Here is a 15066-nt window from a genome sequence, read left to right as displayed (position 1 = left end):
TTGAGTAAAATTAAATTTTCATGTATCTGACAGTTACTAAACATGCTTGTAAACAGTAAATAAATCAATAATATTTATGTTTTAAAACTGAAACAGCGTTTAGCGCAAGCTACTGAAAGAAAAGGGAAAATTAAAGACAAAGCAAGATAACTAAAATGCAGTTTAATCTTTCTTTTTTTCTGTAATTGATTTAGGGAAAAGATGGTAAGGTTTATCTGAATCATTGATCATGATTAAATCCTCTTTAAGGACCATTAATCATAGTAAACATTTCACCGTTTTGCGATAAGTCCTAGAAGATTTTGTTTCTGTTTTTGTTTTTCCACCAAGACTACTGCCTGTTAATGATTCAGTACACTTGCGTGTGACCTCTGAGATGGTAGAAGAAATACCAAATACGAATGTTTTTGAAAAATATTTTGCTATTATTTCACTATAGTTTTTACTAGTGACACCCTCACGGCTTTGCCCGTAATAGAAAAATTAAAAGATTTTTTTTTTGGTTCGCCTGTATGTTTACAAATAATATATGGTGAATTTTCTCGCCAATTGGCTGGTACCCATGTTACGGTTCCACGTTATGTTAATTTCGTAATTTACTCGTCCATCTTATGATAGTTTTGTTCTTAAAATTGGAATAGAAAAAGAACCACATCGAATTTTCGAAAAATCGCTTCGAGTTGCACACCCCCATGCTACAAACTAACTTTGTGCCAAATTTCATGAAAGTCGCCAGAACGGTCTAGGTGCTATGCGCGTCACAGAGATCCTGACAGACAGAGATCCAGACAGAGAGACTTTCAGCTTTATTATTAGTAAAGATAATCATATCTTTATTTTTAATTAACGTAAGCGTTGGGGGGGGGGGAAGGTGACATTTTGTGAGTTTTTTTTTCTCCTTTTACACCTGATACAAATGAAGATAAATTTGCAACGATGTGTCGTAACACTTTTCAGTTATGCAGTAACATGTAAGTAAAAACAGTACGACGCAGTCAAAAATAACTGCTGTCACAAAGGAACAGTTCACTCAATTCACTTGCACATTTTTTGGTTCAACGTTATACAGCAAAAGCCGAAGTTTCAATGGTTGATGCGGTGACTATGTAACGGATCGAAATCAAAATTAAGTGAATGGTTTGCAACTTTTACATGAGGATTTGAACTAAAATCAACTCAATTCAAGAAAAGTTTGCGATTTAAGAATGTAATAATAGATATTTCACTTCCTAAATTATGCCGTTATTGTTTTCAAGGGGGATAAATTGCTCCTAGGGAGTCCTCATCTAGAAACAGACTGGTGGTTACATTGTTTTCTGTAAAGGAGAGATCGAAGAAGAGTTGAGGAAATGGTCTTTGATTCCCCATGTCACGATTTATGTTGGGAGCGACATTTTTTACGCTAAATACCAAGATGTGATCGCAAAGATTACTTTTGCTGATGCTCAATGCGCAGAGATAATTGAATATTAGAAAATGTCGATTTGACAAAAACCCTAAATTGGGACCAACTTTCGGAAGTTTTGTGGCTCACAAAAGTTTTTTTTTGGAAGAAAAGAAAAAATATGTGTTTTCTAAAATCATTCAAAGAATCCACTGAAATTCTTTTAGCGAAATCAAACATGGCATGTATCTGACCTGCCTGACTCTTATAAAAACTGGCTCTTAACGTCTAACCTAACCTTTTTGATCTAAACTCATTACTTGAAAAAGGAAAAAAAAAATGTGTTACTTATGTGATTGGATGGGCTTTATGATATACAAGATTCCTACAACATAAGTTATGACATGAGGATTCGAAGGCCATTTCCAACTCTTCTTCAGTCGCTACATCAAAGAAACAATGTAACCACCATCCTGTTTCTCGATGAGGTTCCCTGGGAACAGTATATCCTCTTAAATAACAACAGCATAATTTCAAAAGTGAAAAAATCTGGTTTTACACTCTTAAATCGCAAACTTTTCTTAAACTGATATTTTTTTCAGTAAGATGCCGCCCTATAGCCAGGGCTAAGGCAGAAATACATAAAATACACCGTCAGCTAGGTCATTCAGTTTCGTGCTTATTAACACTCATCAGCCCGGAATAGGAAGGTGGACCATGGCCTGGAGGTGGAAAAACTCTTAAGGGAGCCAAGAGAGCCAAACAAACTGGTAGCTAATATGAAATTAGCACTGATCAGACAAAAGACCGAAACAATGGTTCGTCAAATGATTGAAAATAAACATGGTTATGAATAAAATTACCTGCAGAAACGGTAGTAAGTAAATTGAATACTGTACATTTTAGCCTTTGCAAAATTTCTCTCATCTATGACTAAAACCCCCATTTAGCAGTGGCGTCACTACGGGGGGGGGGGGGGGTGACACCCAAAGTGAAGCTGCAAGTTTTGGAAAAATATAAAGCTAAAATGCATTTTTAATATTACAAATTTTTACCACAACTTACCGCCCTGTGTGTCACCCATGCTAGGTACGCCACCCATGAGAGTTTGCCTAGAAGTACAAGTAGTAGTTAAATATACAGTAGCAATTTCCCCGACGTAATCGTTCTTGAACCAATCACAAAAGGGATGCAATATTTAAATTCTAGCTCGGGCAAACCTAACCTGGCAGCGTTCTAATGCTGCGATTAGGATCTCTGCAGCTTTCACAATGCTGCCAGGTTAAACTTGCCCCCAAAAAGTTCCCGTGCTACAATGACACCCTGGCAGTCACTAAGTATTGGCCTATCGATTTTTTCTGCATGCTTAAATATCAGTATTCAACACTCCCTATTAGTCCAGTCAAATTAGGTCGAAAAAGGTCCGAACCCGGACATTCAAAAAAAAAAAAGAATGTGCACCTATACCAAGCTGTTCAGTATCATGAGGACATAACGTACCAAAAAAGTCCCAGGAGTTTGAGCGTCGGGTTTGGGAGTTAAGGGGGGACAAAGAAGGGGGTCAAAATGCAAATTATTGCTTCATTTCAGCTGTATCTCCAACACTATTCCTTTTCACGAAAGGGAAATTGAATAAAAGTTGAAGATTGTACAAAGGACTAATATTGCAAGTAATATTTTTACACAAATCCGGCCCATGGGGAGGATCCCCCCCCCCCCGGATTTTGTGCTATGCATTGCACAAAAATTCTGAGTATTTTAGTGTTTTTAAAACGACAATTTTGAGTTTATTTCCTTTGCCCCCCCCCCCTCCCCAATTAAATGAAATGACTGGCTTAGTCATGCGTATCTCAATCCAAAATAACGTTGACACTTAGGTTTATCGAATAAGAAATAAATTCCGAAGTGCACTGTTATTGGATTTTTTAGAGCTGTGCTAAAGAATATGAAAATTTCATAAGTTCATTTTTGCCGACGGTTATGGAAGACTAACTAAGAAAATTAATAGCGATGCTATATTTGAAGTGTTTTTTTCTTTTTTTTTTCCGGTTATAAATTTTCATGGCGTACATTGAGAATTATTTCTCCTGTACGCAGGCCCGAATCTACGTACCCGCAGATCCAGCGATGCGGGAGGGGGTTATACCACTGAGGAGGGCCCGTTGCCCAAGAAACCAAAAAACTTATAGAGCACTAAATAAAAAACAATGAATAAAAAATTTAAAAGCTGAAAAATGTTTTTTGTAATCTTCTTTATCTTTTTACTAATAATAAAGCTGAAAGTCTCTCTGTCTGGATCTCTGTCTGTCAAGATCTCTGTGGACGTGCATAGCGCCTAGACCGTTTGGCCGATTTTTCATGAAATTTGGCACAGAATTAGTTTGTAGCATGGGGGTGTGCACCTCGAAGCGATTCTTCGAAAAATCGATTTTGTTCTTTTTCTATTCCATTTTCCTGAGCAAAATTATCATAAGATGGACAAATAAATTACAAAGTTATCATAACGTGAAACCGTAACATGGGTACAAGCCAATGGGCGAGAAAATTCATCATACATTATTTGTACACATACAGGCGAATCAAAAGACCTACTACGGGCAAAGCCGTGCGGGTGCCACTAGTATAGTATAAAATTTGAGGAACTATAGAAACTTAACACATAATACTGAAGAACTTTTCCGAATGTTAATTAATAGAAATAGCTTAACAAGAGTCACCTAATTGTGAATTTTGAACACTTTTAAATAGATTAACTTTTTAATAAAAAAAATAAAATATGGATGTATATTATGCGCACAAATAAGTAAGAATCCTCAAAGTTTGAAAATACAGTAATGAAAGCAAACACGCAACAAGGAGAGAAATGTCCTACGGGATTGCTAGTGTAAAAGTAGCAACGATTGTTCACTTTTTTAGAGGGCGCTGTCGGCGAACCGCTCCCGTCAATCGCAGCAGATCAATGTAAATGGTGCTAAGTTTCTCTTTTTTTCAGAGGCAGCTATTAAAGCAAAGAAAGAAAAAAACTACTGGAAATTGGTTGTAATAAGGGGACAATATAGAGGACGATGTACGGCTTTCGTCTACAGGAAGTTAGCGCAGTATTTTGATGAAAAAATTTATTTTATTTTTCATCACCAACTTGCCGAATTCGTCTGCTATTAATATTGCGCTGTGCGATGTTTTAGTTATTACGAGTTGGAATTTTTCTATTCCTGTAAATAATTGACGAAATGAGAATGTAATAGTATTTGTAAATTTCGCGACATTTTTCGAGAACTAATTAAAGCGACATAATTTTTTGCTTTCAGGACCTTTAACTGATAAAAATAAATGTTAATGTTCTATTTACTTAACTTCAAGCTGATATTGATTATAATCATTTTATTCATGTATTTACTCACTGCTTAGACATAATTGTTATTATTATTTTTTTATTATTATTGCATTTTTTTTCTACAACCAAATCGAAAAAAATCGGGAAACTTTTTTCATTTAAAAAATACATGTCCAAAAAGAGTAAATTGTAATTTTCAAAAACATGATTAATTTCAACAGAAAACCCCACAAACTATCTCAAAAAAGCGTTCCAAGGTATAATTTTTTGAATGAATAAGGTTTCTCGATTTTTTTCCCATTTCGTTGTCGAAAAAATGCAATAATAAAAAAATAATGATAACAATTCTGTTTAAGCAGTGAGTAAATTATTATAATCAATATCAGCTTGAAGTTAAGTAAATAGAACATTAACATTTATTTTTATCTGTTAAAGGTCGTGAAAGCAAAAAAATTATTTCGCTTTAATTAGTTCTCGAAACATGTCACGAAATTTACAACTAATTAAAAAAAGTATTTACGTAATTAATTCTACTACATTCTCATTTCGTCAATTATTTACAGGAATAGAAACATTCCAACTCGTAAAAAATAAAACATCGCACAGCGCAATATTAATAGCAGACGAATTCGGCAAGTTGGTGATGAAAAATAAAATAAATTTTTCCATCGAATACTGCGCTAACTTCCTGTGGACGAAAGCCGTACATCGTCCACTATATTGGCCCCTTTTTACAACCAATTTCCAGTAGTTTTTTTCTTTTTTTGCTTTAATAGCTGCTTCTAAAAAAAATGAGAAACTTAGCATCATTTACATTGATCTGCTGCGATTGTCGGGAGCGGTGCACATACAGCGCCCTCTGGAAAAAGTGAACGAACGTTGCCACTTCTACATAGTAAAGAATTATCTCCTCCCCTTTAACCTCCCTGCACGCAACTGTTCTGAAAATTTGAAGGATGAAAATTGAAAGAAAATTTTCATCGAAAGGTTGCAATTTATACATTGTACTGCTCTGTACGCCTGTTTTTGGGTCTCGGTGTGAATCCAACGTCCCCGAATGAATGTTGAATGTGTAGAAAATATGTAGTTTCTTAAATCTGAAAGGTAGGACGTTTAGGTTTGATTACCCAAAAGGCTCGGGATGCTAAAGTTTCCCCTCAGAATTTTCAGGACGCCAAAAATTAATGAAAAATTGCTTAAAAATTCCAGATTGAGCTTTTAAAGGTACTGCAAACATTAGAACTGGTTCAATCAAATTTGTCCCAACTATTACAGTGCACTTTTATAACGATTAATTTTGTGACATGATACAGCTGTTTCAGCAACTAATCTAACCACCCTTCATTGTTGAGAATAATAGAATTACGTTTGTATGTAATATACAAAAATTCTATGTGTTGGGTAGGAGGAGGGAATTGACATTAATCTGAATTTTGCAGGGTCGCTTTTAAAAATTACACCTGTACCCTGCAGTAACAGTGAATTTTATTTAAATTTGCGTTAAATTTTTAGAAAAAATTTCTTAAAATTTATGGGGCCCTGAAATGAGAAGGAGCTTCCCCACTTCAGACGGTACTCGGGCCCGTCTATAAAAATATTTTGTGTTTTCTCTTCGTTTTGCAGATTTCCCGCTCGATAAAAATTAATTTTACTCTTCTTCCTCTTGGATCTTCACCAGCATAACCCCAGGGGAGTTGCTTTTACTATTGAAATCCCCCATAATTATAATGCTTTTAGTTGGAATATTTTTTAAAAGACTTCCGGGATTACTTAGAGGAATTCGTACATCTTCTGTTGGTATAACATAAAGGTTGGTGAAATAATAATTATTGAATCTTCTTTGAAATCTGCCAAGATTACTACATGGATTTCTTTCTGATCTATTTTAGGAACTATTATATTTGAGTCAGTACTTATAATAGCAGCTGTTTTACTTAAAGAGTTAACAATTTTCCAATTCACAGGTTCTTCTGGTATTTGATCGTGTTTTAAATATGGATCTTGAACGAGGGAAAACTTTGATAGCATTTGAATTGATAAACATTTTAAAGAATGTAAAGACTTTTTTGTCTCTAAATTAAGGAATTTCTGTGAAAACTTTAATTGCAAATGAAATTCAAGAACAAAATTAAATTGTTAAAAAAGTCGCATTGAGATACCTCCGCTGTCCTGAAAAATTTTGTGCCAAATTTATGACTCTAATTATAGAAAAAGAAAAATGAGCCAAAATGACAGAAAATATAAAACGTGGTTCAAAATCGAAAAAAAAAAAAGTAATACACAAAATGTGTTTTTGTCACAAGCATAAAATCCCCATTATTGAAATTATGAAATTCTAACTAAGAAATTAGACGTCATTCATAAAAAATGCAGCGTCTTATGAAGTTATCCAATAAAGATTTAAAGGTGTGGTTTAATCATTTAATAACCAGGAAATTAAAACCTTTCATGAAATTTCAAAGACTGAATAATAAGGAAGTAAAGTATTTAAGTTATCAAAACTAAACACTTTTGAACAAATCATTCAAATTACAGTAAAATTACTGAGAAATAAGACAATGCTAAAAAAAAACCACATGACACCTAAATCTGGATCATGCTTTAAAGTACTTTCCTTCATTCAATTTTATCTGATGAAATAATTGGTAGAAATAGACATTGAAATGTAGCAGAAACACGACAAAAGCTTGTGTTTTGACCCGACTGGGTCTGTCATTTCATTAATTTGGGGGGAGGGAGAGAAGGGAGGCGTAAAGGAAATGCACTTAAAATTGTCATTTTAAAAACACTAAAATACCTGCAATGAAACTTTTGCATTTGTACAATGCATAACACAAAATCCGGGGGGGGGGGGATCTCCCCCCCCCAATGACGGATTTGTGTAAAAATATTACTTGCAATATTAGTCCTTTGTACAATCTTCAACTTTTATTCAATTTCCCTTTCATGAAAAGGAATAGTGTTGGAGATACAGCAAGCAATAATTTGCATTTTGACCCCCTTCTTTGTCCCCCCTTAACTCCCAAACCCGACGCTCAAACTTTTGGGACTTTTTGGTACGTTATGTCCTCATGATACTGAACAGCTTGGTATAGGTGCACATTCTTTTTTTTGAATGTCCGGGTCATGACCTAATTTGACTGGACTATATCGCATTGTGAGATTTCTGCCGTCGGTATGGATGTATCATCGTCTCCTTAATACTATATTTCTGTCGCTTTCTCGCTTTTAACATAGAGCAAAAGTGATCCCAAATCGAGGGAACGAGGATAAGTAAATTTTGGTTCACCTGCCACTGACACCTTTGGGAAAGTATTAGAAATTAATAGCAAATAACACAGTTGGTTAATTTCTATAAATTTAAATTTTCAAATTAACCAATCAACAGTTTTATTTAAATCGTTAGGATTCATCTCCATAGCAACGTCATCCTTGTATTTCCGCCAGGTAGCGTTGAAAGGTGTACTGGGAGTCAGAGCGGGAGTTTGACGGAAATACACTTTTTGACGCAAATGCGTTAGGCATTTAGTATTGAGGGGGCGTTGGGTAAACACGTAAGGACTGTTATGATCTCTACCCGAACATAGAAATGCCTCCCCTGCCGGGAAAAATCCCGCTCATGCTAGCATTATGTACATCGTTGAATGTATTACATGCAATCTTTCCAGGGAACCACACGAATAGCAAAATAATGAAAACAGTTGAAATAAGGTAGCAATCCAAAGAACATATTGAGACATTTTTTGGCGCAAAAAAATATTTTGCCCTCGTGCCCACGTTATCGAGATTATAGGGTCTCCAAGTCTTCCAAGATTTAAACAAAAGCGTCAAATTTAAAGCCTTGTCAATAAATTGAAGATACCAATCTCTGGCTGACGCGACGACTTCCCCGTCTGCATATTGCAGGACATCCATCTGCAAAGCGTGTGAAAGATGTGTCTCATCACTCACCGAAACTCGCTAAATTTGGCGACTTTTCTTAAAACCTTGGCAGACTAGAAGACCTTTTATTCGATAACAAGGGCACGAGAGCAAATAATTTATGCATCCAGAAACATGTTTTATTATATTCTTTAAATGCTACTAATTTTAATTATTTTCATTGCTAAACAATCGTATGCTTTCCTGGATCAGTTTTGAGGCAGTGATATTTTCGAGAGGTTCCTTTTAAAAACTCGAAAATGATTTGATAATTCCCCCTGCTATGCGTTTATGAACTTTCTGTTTTCGCACGCAGCAGAATAACGTGATCTGAAGAAATAGAAAGTAAGCTTTGCCCCGGGAACCGCTTGCCACCGATTCCATTTCATCGTAATCGACACTTACCTATTCTTATTTGCCGATTACGGTCGTCCTTAATGGGATTAAATTGGAGAGGTTCTTCGACTTTCGCGGGGTCTGTCCGCAACTGGGTCAGCCCCTCGGGGGAACAGAGAGAGTTGAACGACTCCCGCGCTTTCTGTTTCACTCCGTGAGGACGATGAGAGGGAATTTCGAGGAAAACAAATTAATTCTTTTTTCTTTCTCCCGATCTTCCAGAGAACCAGTTCATGTCAAAGGGAAAGTGGACACGGGGAGGAAAAAGTGCTCGCAAGCTTCTGTTGCTCATTTGATTAATTGCGTAAGAAGTTATAACAGACTTACAATTTCTACAAACAATTCAGAATCCTAAGTCATAGCTGGATGTTTTTTTCCCCTTTTACTCATAAGCTTTTGTCTGGAGAAAAGCTTTTATCTAGAGTCTGACTTTCAAAAATGTTTTCACAATGTAGAGTCTGGTGGGGTAAAGTAGTCATAAAATTGAAGGTTTTCAACTTAGGTGAATAATAAATAAATTAAACTCTTCAAGCACTTCCATTTTTTGTTGTTGTTTTACATTGCATTATTATAGAGCACGGTACACTTAATTTTAGGAAGAAAAATATTGATTTAAGTAGTTTTATAACACTATCTTTTCCTTATGTGTTTATGACCACTTTTCCCCATGAGGTGGAGTAAAGTAGTCAAAGTTAAAAATAAGTGCAAAAACATTAGAAATAACACTACTATTTGTATGCTTCGGTTATTTTATGATTACAAGTATATGCACTCGTATATACACGAGTATAAACGTGTCGTGTTAACACGGGTAACCACGTTCATTTACGAGTAGATACATGTATACATCAGATACATGCATGCATGCACGTGTCTACTCAAGTATATACGTGTATGCACGAGTATATACATGTCGTGTAAACATGAGTAACCGCATTCATATATGAGTAGATACATGAAAACATTACTCTAAAATTTTTTTTACACTCATTCGAACATTTATCTTCAAGTTACAGCCATTTATTCGATCACTGTAAAAAAATTCCGAAATGTTACTAGGTATTTCCATGTTACGTTTCGGGATTTTAATGGTTTTTATCCACTTCCTGGAAAAATCAAGTATCATTGTCAAAAAGTTTCCTGAATGGCTACAAGTCGCACGAATGCAGACTTTTCATTGTTGTGAAAAATATTTTTAGCTCCCAGTTTAAAGATTAACTGAGCGTATTTATAAAGTGTATCGGCTTCAGTTCAGTTACAGCCCGTTCATGCCAATTAAGCTTCCAAAGGGAGCGAATATGTATGAACTACGTTGCTTTGCAAGAATTGCAGGTGAGTAAAATTCTCGTTACTTACCATCAATTCTGACTTAGCTTCGGCCATGTTTGCAGTAATGCTCTTGGAACTTCTTGATAAATCAGGTAGATCACGAACTATTATGATATACCTTCTGAAATTTACTCGAATTTTCCAGAGACACGACTGGCTTTTATCGGGAATATTTCTGAATTTTTCAGGAGGCTTCCAGGATAATGTTAGGAAGGTTACTGAATTTCAGCGAAAAACGTTCCTGGATTTTGAAAGATATGTTACTGGCAGCAATTTGGCACATCAGCTGCCCATTATTTCCCAGGAACGTTCCTGAATCGTTTTTACAGTGATCTATAACCAGTTTACCCCATTGACTATTTTCCCTCACCAGACCCTACCATTAATAAAAGTGATGGTTGCAGAGAACGTGTTATTCAAGAAAATACATCTCACAAACGGACAGTTCACAAACTTGAGTTCTTATTTTTTTTTCTTTTTTAATGCTACGTGTGCAAACTTTCTGCTATTAATCGACAAGCAGCCTTCAAGTATAAAAATGTGAACAAAATTTAGCGTGCTATAGGGTGGTAACTTACTGAAAATTTAGCGTCTTTAGAGTTGTCGTATGAAAGCTAAAGGTCGAAAAAATAGACCTTTAGCATTCATTTTCAAAAAAAAAAAAAAATCTTTTGAAGTTGTTTTCGTGTCCGCAGTTAATTAACCTTACGAAAAGATTGGTATCATTACCTCGAGGGGTTGGACTTCTTTATTTATTTACAGATAAGACAACATAAGAAAGATTTAAAGCATACAGAGAGGAAATAACATCCAGACACCGGTTTGAATCGAGCCTATGACCTCCAGCTTATGTAGTGAAGCTGCTATGCAGAGCCACGGAGGTCCCAGCAATTTCTCTAAATGTCTAAGATACTGCCATACCATATATACAAGACTGTTGACCCAGAGAACAGAAAATCAGGTTGACACGTTGCCCAGAGGAACGCACCATTGTAAGAGTTGTTAGTAGTTTCATTTTGAGGGGTATTTTGGAGCTTTTATTAGCTACAGTGCTGGTAAAAAAATTGCATCTCCCTCGCATTTTCCCAACAATGGGATTATGTGAGAAGTTTTGGTCGATCGATTAATGATGAATGTATGTGATATTCCGCAAAACTTATGAAATAAACATTTAACAGTAGGAATCCGATAATTGTTTACGTAGATCAGGGCTGTTTCCGGGCCAAGGCAAGCTGCGGACCCCATGCTCATTTTTCCATTTCTGAACCTGCGTATGAGTTTTGAGGAAAAAAAATTAAACCCCATGTCAATTTAGATCTAATGGTAGGATAAAGGTTTTTAAATTGCTACTTACCAGTTTTGCCCTATGGCACGGAGCAGAATCACTCTGAAAAATGACGTTTGGAACTGAAGTAAAGTGATCCCGGATAGTAGGAAGCAATTTCTCCTCCAAAATGCCAATATACACCTGAGCGTTTACTGTTCCTTGCACAAAGTGAAGCCCACTAACTCATCGATCAGAAAAACCTCCACAAATCATCTGGGATACGGAATGCTTGACTGTGTGTTGAATGCAGTCGGGATGATAGTCCTCTCCTTTGCGGCGCGAGTATTGCAATTTTTTTTATAAACACTGTACTTTCAGCGTTTGGCTGCTTCTTTGATGGCACTCATCTTATTTTTGGGACCAAATCATTCCCTATGCATCTGTAAGTCACATGTTCGAATTCTTAAGATTTGTTGAGCTGTACAGTGTACACGATTAGTATTTCATTAAGGAGAAGGTTGCCGTCAATGAACCAAATAACAGTTTTCGATTTTTTTAGAAAGGAAATCCAACTCAAACTTCACTTTAACTATAGGAACAATTTCTCATTAAATTTGTCTTTTAATAATAATATTCACTTTCATGATAAAGATACACAATAAAGAATGAAAATTAAAAATGAATATTTTAGCATGTAGTCCATTCATGGCACCTATGGATGACGGCTTCTACGGATGGACCATCAAGTTTCCATCGATGATCCACATTCTTAAATTCAAAATTCAATGCGTAACTTACAAATATTTATAACAAGCGATCAATAAACACTACAAACAAGAGATTTGTTTTCTAAAATGTTTTATTTTCGGGTAAGAGGAACATAAAAATAACCCTAGCTCTCACACAACACACAGTTGTTGTCATCATACCTTGTTCACCACTTCATATTTTCTTAACCTGTGCACTGCAGTACCATTCTTAGCTAATTTTTTTTCTACTTAATTTGAAATGTTGGGAATTTCGTTAAATCCATTTTGAAAATTTTCGTTTGACGCAAAATTTTACTTGCTCTCTAAAATGTCAAAGAACTTACTGGCCATTTTAATACTGAAACCAGAAGCTTAAGTCTCAAACTACCAGAAAATATAGTACTAACAGACTTTTTGTCTTAATTAAATCTGTGGGACATGTTATTTTTCTCAGCCTCTTGAAAGGCCAATTCCCACAATTTTTCGGAAGTAATTCCAAAAACGTCTTCTTTACTTTCAAATTATGATTCACTAATAAAATTCCAATTTCGGAGGGCTTATCTCCTAAATTTCTAATAAGTGACTAAGGTGACAAACTGGTTTTTATCTTCCATGCGACTGTTTAAAGTTGCTTTCAGGACTTCGTTAAAATCCATGCCTTCATTTCTGTCAGTTATTGGTAGCACATTATATTACATGCTCTCACTTGTCTACTGGTCATATTTTACTAATTTTTGCATTTTTCTGTAACAGCATAAGTATTTGAAACTGTATTATTATGTTTTAACTTTTTAATCAATTTTATAAAACAAATTGAGTTAAAATTCAATAAAGTAAAACAATTTTCATGAATTACTGAGAAACTTTTTTCATTATTATCTTGTTTATTTTAAAGGAATTGAGCAGTTTTCAAAAATAATTGAGCTGAAGTTACAACAATATTTGCAATTTTCCGTGATTGAACCACTTTATCAGATGGTCCATTCGTGAAAACACCTAGCGGCCCAATGATACACTGTAAAATAATTGCGAAAGGTTACTGACTATTTGCGTGTAATGTTTCGGGATTTCAGTGGTTCTTATCCACTTCCTGAAAATATCAAGTATCGTTGTCAAAACGTTTATTGAATTGCTACAAGTTGTCAGAATGTAGACTTCTCTCTGTTGTAAAAAATATTTTTAATTCCCAGTTTAAAAATTAACTGAGAGAATTTATAAGGTGTATCGGCTTCAGTTCAATTACGGCTCGCTCGTGCTGATAAAAATAAGTATGCGAATAAGTATGGGGGAACTACCTAGCTTTGCAAGAATTGCAATCAACTGAGATACTTGATACTTACTTGCAATTTTGACTTAGCTTTATCCATGGTAGTAATACTGCTTTTAGAACTGTCTTGATAAATCAGGATGGTGTCGAGCTATTCATCCCTGCCTAAGATTACTCTGATATTTCCAGAGACACACGACTGGCTTTAAACGGAAAGATTTCTGAATGAGTTTCTGAATTGAATTTTTCAGGAAGGTTACTGAATTTTAGCGGAAAACGTTCCTGGTTTTTGCGAGATATGTTACTGGCAGAAATTGGGCACATTAGCTGCCTACTGTTTTCCAGGAACGTTTCTGAATCGTTTTTACATCGTAGTAACTGCGTCATTTTGAATATTCTTGTAGGTGTTACTACTGTGACGCATCGGGATGAAACATGAAGTATGGGGAATTGTACTTGAAAAGACACTCTTTTAAGTCAATGTTCACGTTTAATTGATCAGAGCATGATAAAGCATGTTATATGATTGATCAAAGCATGTTATAACGAAATGAAAAATCTCAATAATCCTCATGTATATGCAGCTGAACTCTCTTAATACGATCACGTTTAATACGAAATCACGGCTAAAAAGAACATTTTGTTCGTTAAGTTCGGTTCGCTATCTAATTACATTAAAACTTTCACGTATAATACGTACATTAAATTGAAAATATCGGTTAAAACGAAAAAAAAATTCTGACCACTTTACTTAAAATGTTCGTTGTTAAATACTGTAATTTTCTTTTTTAGAAAATAATCATCATTTTGTTAGGTAGTAGAAATCCCATTGCGTATTGAAATGAAAACATTAAATATTTTGAATAGAAAAAATAGCCCGTACATTTGTTTACCTGTGGACATTTTAATTTACTCGGAGATAAAACTGTTCATCTTCCTTTGTGGATTACAACCAATTCCGCGATTGTCAATTATCAGCTTACTTTTCAATATTTTCCAAACACATTCAACTTTGAGAAATAAGTGATTTTTTTAATGTATAACAGTTAGATTAAAATGTGTGTATTAGTAGTAAAATTTTCAATATATGCAAGCATTTCCTCGTTTTTCTACCGTAACAATCATTTACGGTTGTAACGAATAACAGTCAATACGAACAAAATCGTGAATTTCTGACATTTCGTGCTAACCGAGTTCAACTGTAATAGCCAATGATCGAGTAAAGCGCGAGTTTCAACAATGAAACTCTAGCCACGGCATGATAATTTGATAATATAGTTTGATATACATCTTCAATAGAGCAGAGAAAAAAAAATAGTTCAAACTTTTTTTAGTAGTCGAAATACAAAATATTACGGCAGTAATATTTTATATAGTTATGCTTCAACAATTTTATAAGTATAAAATATTACTTGTGAC

This window comes from Uloborus diversus, chromosome 6, assembly GCF_026930045.1.
Source record: "Uloborus diversus isolate 005 chromosome 6, Udiv.v.3.1, whole genome shotgun sequence".
In the NCBI taxonomy this organism is placed as follows: Eukaryota; Metazoa; Arthropoda; class Arachnida; order Araneae; family Uloboridae; genus Uloborus; species Uloborus diversus.
This window is presented reverse-complemented; position numbering follows the sequence as displayed.